Source organism: Pholcus phalangioides, unplaced genomic scaffold (genome assembly GCF_987345545.1).
Source record: "Pholcus phalangioides strain wild (caught in Gottingen) unplaced genomic scaffold, Ppha-v1.0 ptg000009l_1, whole genome shotgun sequence".
NCBI classification, from domain to species: Eukaryota; Metazoa; Arthropoda; class Arachnida; order Araneae; family Pholcidae; genus Pholcus; species Pholcus phalangioides.
The window spans coordinates 11,931,225-11,945,729 of NW_028301602.1; the positions used below are offsets into that span (position 1 = coordinate 11,931,225).

Genomic DNA, 14,505 nt, shown 5'->3' on the forward strand with positions numbered 1-14,505 from the left:
AGACTTTTTCTTCTTTTTATTGAAACTTGGAAACCGGAAAGCATTGGATGCACTGAGAAAATTGGTCAATAAATAGGTTATTTGAAAGAAAATATTGGTGTTATATTGCAATTTGGATGTCTGAGTGAAAAGAAAAACAACAACATGATTCTGAATTCAGAAATGAATAATGATTTTCAATTTAATGCCTTGGCAAAGTTTCAGAAGATGGCGTTAGAGGACGATGTTATGAGCTGCGTTTGTTGGAAAGAATGAGTAGATTCAATCTAATCTAGCTGAAATTATACAAATGCAAACACAAATGCCACAACATGCAAATTACCCAGCGAGGTGGCTGAAAAAAAATGCTTATAAAAAAAATATGGATGTTAAATATAACCAAGTACAAAACATATATCACGAAAGAAAAAACTAATAATTAGTACAGTATATAGAATAGGCTACACAGTATATGATATATGATTATATTGATATATGCAATATTATAACTGTTGACTAATCGACAAGACCGCAACTAGAAGGGAATCAGGCGGGTCTGCAGTCCGTCGCCGGACTCTATATACATCATGCATTCTTAACCCATGACACGCGGCCCGAATCTGGCTCTCGGAGTCATCTGACGTGGCCCGTGACCTCAAACCTAATTTTGTAAGACTGAATTAAAGCGGCACATTCTGAGATCACTTCAGTGACCCGCAGCAAATTTGCAGATCACTTAAGTGACCTGGGCCGCTGTTCCAGATCACTCAAGTGGCCCTTTCCACTGCCTCCAATATACCCATCTAGCATTTGTATCCAGAAAAAGTAAGCATACATAATTCTCCTCCCTCCCCCAAAGAAATTGGGGGAACTCCCTTGAAAATTAGCCCCGAAAATTATTTTTTTCACAACGATATGCGTATTTTTTTCCGACTTCACGTCGAAAGTAGCCGTTGTTCGGAGGTTACTTGTAATGTTAAGTCTACGGGACTCATCCGGTTCCAAAAAATGTGACCGCTGTTCGGAGGTGTCTGTTAGAGGAGCTTTTACTGTACTATGTACACAACCCGGTCGGGCTCGTAGGTGTCTTATACGATGTGATCAGTTCATTTCTGTGTCTTATACATGCACTGTACATGGAAAAGATAAGCTCCTAGACTTTCCAGACTGTTCAGCCCGATGCTATTCTATGAGTATCACCGTATGTACTGAAAACATTCGTCTAGACGCTTTTTTTTTCCTCAAATGCATTTCAATCATTAAGTTAGTTTAATCATTCATTTACACATTCATTACACATTCATATCACACTTATAAGTAGAGGAAGATGCCCTCAGAACCTTTTAATACAAGATATACGTAAATCGACACATAGCAAGTTTTCCGTATTGTGTCTTGTTTTTTATATACTTAGCTTAACCATTCATTATGTCTTGAAAGCTTTCAGTAAGAGAAATAGAAGTGTGTCTGGAAAGAGTAATTTTCTGAGGTGGACACGCATGAATTTAATTGTGCTCAAGTGACAGTAATTCCAATGATCGCACACGGGACAGAGCCAGGGCCAGCTGCTGTTGATCCGGCTGCTGTTGATGCAGTACTTCTGATGATGATTGTGCACATTGCTGCTATGTTATGTGAACGTGTGCATCCATGTCCCCCTCATCATTATCTTCAGCATAAAATTATACTCGATGCATTTCCTGCTGCTTATAAGTGTGTTTTTTTTGGAAAGATTCAAAATTGTTGTGAGTCTCTCGAGCAATTATTTTTGATTAATTATGATGGTGTAATATCAAGGTATATAAGATAAATATTTTATTCCTATTTTCTCTACTCCACGCCCTATTTTTGACAGCGCTTCTTTCACGGCTTTTAGAAAATGCGGTCTATCAAACGGTTTCAATTATCGATAAAATGCCGATACACTGATTGATAGACATAATCGAAGGTTGAATTAGGGCAAATAAATCCTTCTTGCGGAGATTAATGAAGGTGTTGATTGTGGGGGGAGGGAAGAGGAAGTGTTATATCAGTGACGATGTGCAGGAGCTACATGATTGACGTGTATTTTTTTGGTATTGAAATCAGATCAGGCCTGGAGAAAATTTGCCAAAAGCATTAGGTCTTTTTCAAGGCATAGAATGTTTTCGTAGATGTGCCACACTCTGGTTAGGGTTAGTTTTTCTACTGAGTATAAAGCTCCTAGTATAGTCTCTAGAACACACATACTCAACCCATTACCCGCGGGCCAAATGTGGCTCTTGGTGTCATCTGATGTGGCCCGTGACTCTAAACTTAATTCTGTAAAGATGAACAAAGCGGCCCATTTTTCCAGATCACTTAAGGAGATCCTTAGATCAGTTTCAGACCGATCAAGCGATTTGTGGCGCATTTATAGATCACCCCAGCTTCTCGCGGAACATTTACAGATTATTTAAGACAAGTGACAAGCAACATATACGCAAATCACTTAAGTGATCCACGGCATATTTACAGATCACTTAATTGACCTGTGACAAATACCCCTATTGCCCGCGGTGCAGTTCCACGTCATCAGGGTTATCCGCGGCACATTTCCAGATCACTCAAGTGGTCCGCGACACGTTTTCAAACCAATGAAATGCACTCTCCTAAAAGATGAGCACTTTTGCTCTACAAGACTAGAGACTTACAGAGACCAGAGTCTGAGTATAATTAACTCACGAAGTTGAAAATCCATAGAAAATCATCCAATTTATAAGGACGAAAACCCCAGTTTAAGAATCTCGTTATGGGATATACAGTTTAATATTGAAAATATCATTATTCGGATTATTATATTTAGATCATGATTGCATAACCTCCCGACCGGGGACTTATTTGGTCCCATCTGAGAATTTTATCCGGCCTGCAAAGCAGTTCCAAAAATATATCATTAGGTCGAAAGCCGATGCAGGGTTATATGTACAAGTGTACGATATTGTATTCATCAAAATACTACTGGATGCTTCAATAAATTTGGGACTCGGGGCCCAAAAACATTTTGGAGCCCCAGGTGAGCGATAATTTTATATTTTTAAAGAGGGAATTACATAGAAAAGATATACATTAACGTTGAATGGTCAGAAATAATGTAAAATATAACGAAAACCTTCAATAATTTGTACCCCCCCCGTATTACTCAGGACTTCATTGGTACTGAATTCGTCATTGATTTTCATGTAATTAATAACTACGTTGAGAAGAAAGAGAGAGAGAGATATCTCCACACACACACCAATTTTGAAACTGTTAAAACTGATTCCTTTAGTGTTTTTTACTCATATTTAGCTGTTGAAGTTGTACATATAGAGACATAATCATTTAGTTCCTATACGGCCAGCAAAAATTCGGTTATAACGATACCCTAGCATTTAAGGTGTCCGACTACCTTTCTTGTCACTTTTCTTTAAAATGGTACTGGAGTGAACTTTAATAACATTTTTTGATAGGAAGTGCCTCGAAATGGTGAAAACTGTGATAAATTTTGGTCCACCTATGACATTTTCTATGGAAACGTCGTTTTTATGTCAAATTTTAGGCAAAATTCATGTAATATTCGAAACACGATTGCAAAAGATTTTGCTAATGAAATGCTTTGTGATTTTCACAGTGCATTTAGCTAGTACTGCTGCAGGTTATGAACCAAAATTTAAAAGATTGCATGATATGCTCATAAGTTACACTAAAATATGTTTATGTACGTGTGAATTTTTTTGAAATTTCATCCTACATGTTGTCTATAAAACACTGTAGTTCAAAAAATATATGTGATAGACCTTAGATTTTGGTTCATAACCTCAAAAATGTATAGCAAAATATCATATTGAAATTTTGTAAGGATGCAATTAATAAATTTTTGCAAATCATGCCACAAACTCAAGTAAAATGTCAAAAATAGCATTCTTCGTAAAACACGTTTAAAGTCTTTATTCGCGTATTACTTGTATGTAAAAACGCAACACTAAAGTGAACGTAACTTTGATTCTAAGCATTATATAACCAAAACAAGGCCTGCTTTGGAATCACAACAAACAGGGCTTTTATAAAAACTATAAAAAAATGAAAATCTATATTTTCTTCCAAAATGACGTTTTCAACGTAGTCGGATACCTTAACGTCAATAATTAGTAGTCTTGACCAATTCAAACACAGGGAATAATATTAATTATCCTTGTTTATAACGTCGACGAAAACGCAACGGCCTCGGACGTAACGAAAGTTTTTCGACTCTTTTTGTCTCCATTTTTATGGCGTTTTCCCAGAAAGGCATTTTCGTTTCCGTAAGAAATTCCTAGAACTAGACCTCATACCATTAAAGGAATATTCGTCTGCTGTTTTATTGATACCTAACTATAAGTAAAGGATTTACTACATGTCTGACGCTTCAACTTGCTCATTGACATTGCCCGTACATGGATCATGCCCGTATTTTCCCGTAATTTTTCCCAAATTCATCTCTAAAAATGTTCCGTTTTCAAAGAAGCTTATTGTACTCTAAATATATATTTCAAAATCTTTTCTAAAATCGGGGATTGTGATTATTTCTAGAATTTTTACATTACACTATAATTAATATAATTATGAATATTCATCTCGCATGTTTGTCATGCTAGACTTTTTTGTTCTGCGAAATACATTTCAATTCACTTCAGACTTGTTGCCGCGTTTTACTTCCATTCAAAGGTTATTTGCAGTAATTCGCAATTTCATCGACTATTTTTGTAGGGAATGCGCGATGACCCTTATTCATAATCCTAATTTCTCGTAATTTTTCTCGTTTTAATATACGGTCACCCTAACCATAATGCGATAACAACTTCTTTTATAGTATTTGATTGCACCTGATTCTTTTTCATACTAAACCTCGGTTGTAACGACTTATCACTAAAAACGACAAAATTTCGTGAAATTTCCGATGTTGTTATAACCGAGTGTAACTTTCATTATCACATGAATGGTTTGTGCTATATCATGTCCCATAAATACAATAAAATTTATTTTTTAAAGTTTTTATTAAATTCGTTATTGTTCACAAACAATCATAGAATAATTTTTCGTAATAATTCCGAGAACAGATAAATCAACGGATAATTAAGGAAACAAATATTTTCTAGATATTATTAAGTCATCTGGTCTACGCCGGGACACGAATCCAGACCCTCTTGCATACCGGGCGAGCATGTTGCCATCTACACCAGTGGTTCTCAACCTGGGGCCATATGGACCCCTCGTGGTCCTGGAACACTCTAAAGGGAGCCGTGGATGAAAATCAGATTAAAGGGGAGCCACGATAACTGGTGAAGGAGGCCGCAGAACTCTGGAAAATAAAGCTTTTAAGTGAAATATAGTGGGTAAAAAAATGTGACTTCTCTCTCTTTTAGAATCCAGCAGAACTGTCCATATAACCAGGGCCATCTCAACCCATGGGCAAATGTGATCATGCCCCCGGACCTACATGGGGAGTTCTGATACTATAATTTCCGACTGCAAGTATGCAAATATAGAAGCTGCTATTTCCAGCTATGTATGGGCCCCTCCCCAGAACATCACTTTGCCCGAGGTATACATGATGTTGAGATAGTCATGCATAAACCTCACAAGAAGGAAGCTAACTGAACTCTTGCTCAGGGTAGGCCCTGGCATACCCTGAGCTAGAGTTCAGTGAGCTTCCCAAGGTGATGTGTTCAGTGAGCTTCCAGGGTGAGGTTTGATTTATTGTATAGGTCCGTCGGATCGCCCCGTATTTTACACAGACATATTTTCCTATACAGGGTGTTCTGTTAATGGACCGACAAACTCAGAGGGTTGTTTGTAGGCATTAAGAGGAACAAAAATTGCAATGGAACATGGTGTCGCAAAGCACGATGAGAGGGTGAAAAACGCATGCAGGTTTCGACGTGACGCTGGAACGACAAAAAGTGCAATAATAACTACAAAAAGATTTATTTTATTAATTATTACAAGAGTTGTTGGAAGTGGCGGCCGCTGACGTCATTGCACGGTCTACAACGACGTAAAACGATTCCCGGACACGCTCGAAGATACCAGGTATGCTTTTATACAGACGATACTCGTGTGGCAGTTGGTTGTCTGTTTCAATGAGTACCGTCTGTATAAAATTTTCACTCACGTATTTTCACCCTCTCAACGTGGTTTGCGACACCATGTTCCATTGCCATTTTTGTTCCTCTTGTTCCTCTTGCTGATGTCTACTAACAACTCTCTGAGTTTGTCGGTCCATTAACGGAGCACCCTGTATAATTCGGCTTTTATAAGGGATGATCACACAACTTCGGGATCGGTGCTTAACCCAGGGTTCCAGAGATCGATCTTATTTATAAAATTTTTGTTTATTTGTAATTTTAGTTTTAATTAAATTCATTTCGATAAGTAGAAAGGGTCTCGCTCTAGGATGAGGGCAGGGGGCCCTGGAGAAGAAGGAAGGGGCCACGAGAAAATATTGTCCAAAGTGGGCCATGGGCCTGGAAAAGGTTGAGAAACACGGATCTACACCACCGGAGACACGACCCGCGTTTTTATTGGGACTTCTCGGGCCTCTCCCCATTTCCCCGGGCTCTTGACAGATATGCAAGAAGGTCTGAGTTCGTGTCCCGTTGGAGACCAGGTGACCTTTCTTTCCGAGCTCACCTCAGTATAATATCCAGAAAATATTTGTTTTCTTCATACATTGGGCTGAGATAGGCGGCCTATCTCTTTCTCTCTCAACGGATATTATTCTGAAAAATGATTCGTCCCTGTTATTTTTTTTTTTTGCGCTAAATAATTCAATGAAAAATATTCACTACACATGTAGGGGGCACTCTAAAAAAAACAAATTTTAGCATATCATTTGGTACCACAAAAAAGCCACGCATGAACGGACCATAATAACAGACTCTTCAAGAGCCTAAAGTTCTGTTAAACCCTGGGGTTCTTTCCATTATAACAGCTGCATAAAATCCCTTATAATACGACTTTCACGTCGCTCTAACAGTGGCTGGATCTTTTCTTATAACGAATGGGGGGAATGTAAAAGCATTCAAAAATCCTTCCATACGCCATCTTGTTCGGTAATTTTTTTTTCTTCTAAGGGGTCATTCTATAGGTAAGAAAAAAAAGAAGAAAAAATATTTTTCTTATGGTTTTTCTAATAAGAGACAAGAAAATAAGGAGCAACTGGTTTTTTTTTTTTTACCTTGGCGAGTTTTCACCTGTTTGTTTACGTCTGGGTTTGGCGATGAATTGGTTTTCTAAGATGTCCGTTTCTCTCTTCTTTCTCTTGCCATCTTCTATACAACACATAAGCTTTTCTCCATTCCCTTTAATAGTTTAAAGAGCGATGCTCTTCAGTGTACGTCGTGACGCTCTAAACGTCGGTTTGGTGGTGGAGAAAGCTCGGAGCACGAGTTTAGTATATTATATAATATTCGGTTTCTTTTGACAAGTCTCTCGAAGAAAAGAACCATCGGCACGTGTTTCGCGTGCACGTCGTCGTCGTCGTCGTCGCTATATATTGGAATATTATTTATTATTATTTGTTGTTTTCGGGGGAAAGAAACGATTTCCAGGAATTTAGTTGAAATTCTTGAGTGTTTATATTTTTTGACATTTCATTTTTATTGGATCCACGTGAGTGAAATGATCGAGAAAACTCATCCATGTGAGTAATAACTTGTATTTTTTCCTTTTTTTCTACTGTTACAGTCCAATCCCTTTTTAACGAAAAAAAAATCTCGTTTTAACGAACATTTTTCTAATGCCCCTGATAAGTTTACACAGGAACAATGCAAGAACCTGGAATTCCTTTGTAATGAAAGTTAACGAAATTAATTAAAATTAACGAAAATTAAGAAAATTTATGTTCATAATTAAAAACTATTTAAATTTATTTCTTTTAGTTGAACTATTCTCATTATGTTTGATACCATTATCACATATGACTTGAAAATTACGTAAATGTGGTATGGAAATCGTTGATATATTCCGTGCTTTTTTAAGATCAGATATATAATTATTCTTGATAGAGATCTTCATTGAAATAGGAGACAAAAACAATTTAAAATTTTGAAAAAAATTGAAATTTTATAATTTTGGTCTTTTTGGGAAAATAAAATTTTCCAGTCTCTGAGGAAAAGATCGGCATCTTGGTTTTTTTTACTTCTGTGTGACTAAAACTGTGGTACGGAAACATTAAAACATATTGTTCCTCTTAAATGGGTATATGCATGTATATAGGTTGTGTGGAACTCATGGTTCCGTAAGAGCAGCATCAAAAGCTATAAAATGTTCCAATCGCGGTGCAGTTAAAATATTAGAGAAATATTCATATTGATTTAGATTCGGTAGAACGGTCTCGTAACTACCAAGGGTTCAACCGGACTAAAATGTAGGGAACCTTTGGAATACTATATAGTATATATGCATGATCGAATATTTCGATGAAATAAACATTTTAATGATTTTTATCCGCAATTTAAATTTAGACGCATCGTTTATAAATGAGAACATGAGAAAACTTAATACGTAACTACGCATCTTTAAACAAAAATTGCAATGCAATTTTCGTATCCCGAAAAATTGAATATTATTGTACAGCATATAAATATGCTTACTGTATTTGCCAGCGTATTAGAAGCACCCGCGTGTATAAGGCACTCCTGTTTTTTTATACGCGCATTGTACACTCGAATACTTATTCCTTTCGTATAGACCAGAGTTCTTCAACCTTTTTCTATACGCGAGCACTGTCTGTACGCCATCGTCAGAAGAAGAGCACCCTTACAGCAAGTTTGACATACGAATGTGCATGAAATCAGGATCTTGAATACAATGTGTGCAAGGTATTTAATTGGAATTGCTAATTAAGCGCTCGTGAGCGCAAAATCGGACGCAAGCGTGGAGCACTCTGGGTGGTTCAGGGAGCACCGTGGTGCTCGCGAGCAACGGGTTGAAGATGCCTGGTATAGACAAACCTATTTTGCAGATAGTTGAAAGAAAAACGTACGTCATATGAATCTCAAACACGGGAGAATCTTAGAACTTTATTTAATGTCTGCAAAGTACAGCAATAGATTTTCCGAATGTACGTAATAAATGGAGGAGGATCTCAGTATAACGATGTTATTTCATTCTACCATAAAATTCGTTTCGTAGAAATAAATTTCAGTGTAGAATTATAAATATACAAAAAAATTCATTGCATAGAAACTCGTTATACAGACACTATACACGGTGTCCTGTAGGTGCTAATGCGGTCGTTATCTCATCAACCGTCCGTCGTAGAGGTACAGTTTAAGTTTAAAAAATGCTTGAAAGGCGTTCGAACTCCCCCTTCCCCTGTACCAGTTTTCAGAGTGAAAATACAGTCTGTAACAAAATAAAAATAACATAAATTTTTATACGGTCTTGTCCTATGAATTAGAAATTCTAATTAAAAATTAGAAATCCCAAATTAATTCCAATTAGAAAGTTGTTTCCCCTGTATCTCCTGAGGCAAACAGAAAAAAAAAACTCGTATGTTTCCAATTGCAATATTCGCTAAGATGTTTGAATTCAAAAATCGGAGAAAAGTTATGAAAGAACAGCAAAAATTAAAGAACACAATTAAGAACACACACCTTTCCCAACTTTTCTCCAATTTTTGAATTTTAATATATCAGTGAATATTATAAGAATCTTGGAATTATTTTCTGTCGGCCTCAGGAGAGACAGGGCAACAACTTTCTAATTTAATAATTGGAAGTTAGAGGACAAGGGGAACGTAGAATAATTTTTTATTTTGTTACACACTGCATTTCCATTCTCGAAACTGGTACAAGGTAATTTTTGAACGCCTTTCGAGCATTCTTTAAATTGAAACTATACCTCTACGACGGACGGTTGATGAGGTAAAGGCCTCATTAGCACTTATATGATATATCCTGTATACTTTCTTTTCTTTCTTTCAAACCGAGCACAACTCAGGTCTATCACCATCTATCGGTGATTTCCTGTCTAGTGAGTTGTGCCGGAAGTGTAACTGTGTGGGCGTACCTAACAATCTGAGTGCGTGTGTAGCGCTGCATTGGATTTTTGAGTGCTGCCATCTATATATTTCAGAAGTTAAGTGAGTGATGTGTTATGATTGAATTACATTTGTTGGTCTGCTGCTCTTTGCGGCGAGAGTTTTTAAAGGGGAGATCGGCTCGCATTCGTGCCTTTAATTTAGGAACCACAAAAAAACCAACTTCAGCCGATCACCACTGTGAACGGAGGGGTTCGAACCCGGGACCTCGCGATGCGAGTCCGTCACTATGACCACTCGACCATCACAGCGGCCACCCTGTATACAAATGAATGAAAGCCAGAACTTTGCCACTGGACTTATCCCGTTGCCGAGATCTCTTCTAGCCAGCTATACTGCAGTTACTTATATGGTTCAAATTTCTTCTCCAGATCGAACAGATTTGATATCCATTTAATGATTGAGCTGGTTTTTAATCGTGTAATTTCTTTCGCCAATCATTACCGGTCATACAACAAAATTTTTAGGCATTCATTTCAGTGATATAAAATATTATCATTTTTATCGACGGTCAACAACCATTTACATAAATCGATCGTTTCAAGGATTTAAGGCAAGAAACCGCAATGAAAGAGAAAATTGTTAGTCAGTAAATATTCTTCAAACAGATAAAAGCCCAATAAGTCAAGGACTCAATGAATTCCAGCCTGAATAGCCAAATCTTGGTAAAAAAAAACAGGATATAGTCCAGTCTCAGGTCACGTCAGATATGAAAAGACCAGACCCATAAAGTGATAGTCTGGGCATTTGACCTCAGCCTCTCATTCTTTCATATGCAATGAATAAAGCAGAGTTTCCGCTATAATGATGTCATTTCATTCCACTTAGAAAAATTCCTTGCATAGGAAACTCATTTCAGAGAATCAATTTTCGATGCTGAGGAAATTAACGGGAAATACCGTCGTATATAGATAATCGTTAAATAGAGATTTTATCGCAGCTATCCATAATTTCCAAATGTATCTGATCAAATGGTTCGACAATGATTTAGTAATTGAGCCAGTTTTTAAGCATGTAATTTCTTTCGTCAATCATTGCTAGTCATACAATAGATTTTATAGATATAGTATTCATTCCAGCCCCATCGTATATTTTTTTTAACCATGGACAACAATTTCGAAACAATTCACGTAAATCGATCATTTCAAAACTTTTAATCGGACAATCAACGTCGATAACATTCTTTAAATTATTGTTGAAACTTAACGGTGAATCGGAAAAATATTTTTCAATCAAGTGAAAGATGAATAAGTCAAGGTTTCAATTAATTTCCTGCCTGAACAGTCCAATCTTGTCCTGTAGGACATAGTTCTCAGTCTAGGTAACATTAGAGAGGAAGACCAGACCTATAAACTTATAGAGCCCAAACATTTTCTCCCATTTAAAAAAAAGTCTTTCCGTAGAGAGCAGGTGGACCTACAAAACCCATACTGACAAAAGGTGACAATTCAAGCATTTACCATCTTTACTTCAAAATATGGGAAACGGGTCACAGCACCAGCAGGAACACGAAACAAGCATATTCTGACAGCTTAAATATGTTAGGGCCACACATACACCCAGACCTCACATTCCGGCATGCACTAATTCTTTAGAAATACTGTAGAGGAGGAATGTGTATGAGGTACATGTTCGGTTAAGTAGTAGTAGTAGTAGTAGTACAGTAGTATTCCAGACATTTGCCGCATTCAACATCAGCCTCTTCTTTTTTTCTTTTCCATATGCAATAAAGGGAGTGCACAGTAGAGTTTACACTATAAATGATGCAATTTCATTCCACACAAATTTCGTTGCCTAGATAATTAATTTCAGGTTGCGGTAGCCCATGAATAATGGTCGATAAGATACTCGCCTAAAGCACCAAAGGATGTTTGGAGGTGTCGCGGGTACGATAACTGGTTCGTCCTTGTCAGAAACTTTCCTGACGCAGGGGCACAAGAGAAACGACGACATGATCACAGAAAAAAATTACTACCGCAGGGAGTCCCACATCAAGGGGTTAACGCAACAACCTCTCGGTGAGTATAAAAAAAAGCTGCCGTTGGAATCGGCAATAAATTGTAGGGACCGGTCTAATTAGCCCTCGTGCGCAGAAAATGACCGTGATGCGACAAAAATGATCAATAATTCATTTCAGGGAAATTTTCATGTAAAGTAAATTTAGAAAAAATTTCAATATATAGAAATACTAAACCACACATGCACCTCGTCCATATCCCTCTGTGGAATTTCTAAAGAATTGGTACATGTTGGAATGTGCGTGCACGTGTTGTGAACCTAATGCTCTCGAACTATGAGTGAAGTGTAGTACTTGAATAGTTGTACCGTCGTAGGCCTGTTGCTCTCTGTTGCGAGACTTTTAACGGGGAGATCGGCCGGTATTTGCGCCTTGAAGTTGGGAACCCAAGACTCTACAGCAGTTATCCTTAATCGTCAAATTTGTTTATCTGATCTAACAGATTTGACATCCATTGATTAATTGAGCAAGATTTTAATCGTGTAATTCTTTTGACAGTCATCACCAGTCATACATTAGATTTTGTAGTTATCCATTCCAGCCGTATAATAGATTTTTTTTTGTTGTCACCGACAACAATTTCGAAACCGTTACTTTAAATCGATTAGCTTTCATTAGAGTACCGTTTCATTAGTTTAAATCGATCATTTCAAAACTTTTAGACAAGCAATCACCATCGATAACTTTTTTTTTTTTTAGCATTATTTTTAAGATTGAATGGCGAGTCGGGAAACTTTCTTGAAACAGGTGAAAGGTGAATAAGTCAAGGCTCCAATGAATTTCAGACCTGAATAGAGACAGGTCTAATAGAAAAACGAGACATAGGTTTCCGTTCCAGATTTCTAGGCAGCATCAGAAAGGAAGACCAGACCCATAAACTGATTGTCCAGACATTCACCGTATTTATCCTTTCATCTTCAGAATTATTTAGTCGAAAATTTCAATATCATTGAGAAAAATATTACGATTCTTTTTGGTAACTTTCAAACCACTCTTTTGCCTTTTTCTATCACGAGGTTTTCAAAGGAGATGTTCAATTTAGACAAAGTAGGCTAATCGACGCTTCTTTCGGAAATTCGAAACTTTTATTTCTCTAAGCTAGACATTACCCGTCTTTCATTTCATTTAAAAGCTCACCAGTTTATATAGTTCTATTATCCGTATTTATTTAATTCTTTATGCAATATATTCAAGGTGAAAATTTTCGAAACGAGAAATTCAGAATATAAAGTGTAGCCTATATATGAATACGCGTAGATGAATTTTATTTTTTCCTTTCCTTTTTGTTTTTAAGAGTCGAGGGGCTTCAGAAAGGGTCAAGGTTTTTTTTTTTTATTGTGAGCAACTGGTCATTATGGAAAGACTCCCACAATTTTTTTTTTCCTTTTGTTGTCTAGTTCTAACTGGTCCAGTGGTTTGAGTAATCATACCTGGTTGTTGTTATGGAAGCCAGAGACCATGGTGGTCTACAACTTCATTTCTTGTTTATTTTTTTTTTTCTCTTCAGAAATCCATGAAGATATTGTATTTGTTTGAAGTGTATACGTAGCCTATTTTAAAACGTCGGCAAATATCCATACAACAATGTGTTTTCAGCTTTAAAAATAGAAACTATTGAAGCGAAATACCGTCGAATCCCGTTATAACGAATGTGAAGAGACCGGAGGAATCACTTCGTTATATCGAAATTTCGTTATAAAGGAATTCCAGGTTACCTAGCATTGTTCCTATGTAAACTTATGTGGGGGATTAGAAAAGTGTTCGTTAAAACGAGATTTTCGCTATAATGGTATTCGTTAAAACGGGATTCGACTGTATCTAGTTAACACTAAACATTTTTTTTTTTGACTTTTTCTTCTCCAGAAAATTTATTAATTATCAATGAATTTTTTTTCTTTTGCATCACGTGTTGCAAGTATAAAAACATTTCTTCGAGTCACTCATATGTACCTAATTAGCATTTATAGAATAGAAATATGTGCTTCTGATTAGCATGAGCGAAATTAATTATCATTTATATAATCTCATAAAATGAAACGTTAAATACAGTATCAAACGCTAATAAATCAGTTCGCACGGGCAATGAATGATAAGATAAAACTCGGATATTTTTTTTGTACACAATAATCCAGCTCGAGGGCCAAAATCTGGGCCACCCGAGAATTTACTTCCGTCAGCAAAAAAAATTTCAAAACGTTGCAGAAAGTGAGGTTTAATGCAAAACGTATAAGTGTTGGAGGTGGAATCGCGTATTATATGTAATACATTCAGTGCCGTCTAAATTAGTTGGAGGGTCTCTAAGCCAAATAAACGCCGCGGCCACCAACGTTGACGTGGTTGAGTGGTCATAGTCACGGACTCGCATTGCGAGGAACTGGGTTCGAACCCCACAGTGATGGTTGAGTTCCTGTGGGTTCCATCTTCG

General features: G+C 36.9%; 1 protein-coding gene across 1 annotated transcript in view; it reads left to right on the plus strand.

Moving 5' to 3' along the window:
• The first annotated feature begins 7,267 nt into the window (after positions 1-7,267).
• Positions 7,268-14,505, plus strand: part of LOC149081769 (uncharacterized) — a 380,853-nt gene continuing 373,615 nt past the window's right edge. Inside the window, exon 1 of the mRNA XM_089237205.1 lies at positions 7,268-7,660. The gene's annotated coding sequence lies outside the window, so the exon portion shown is untranslated. The remainder of the gene's footprint in view (positions 7,661-14,505) is intronic.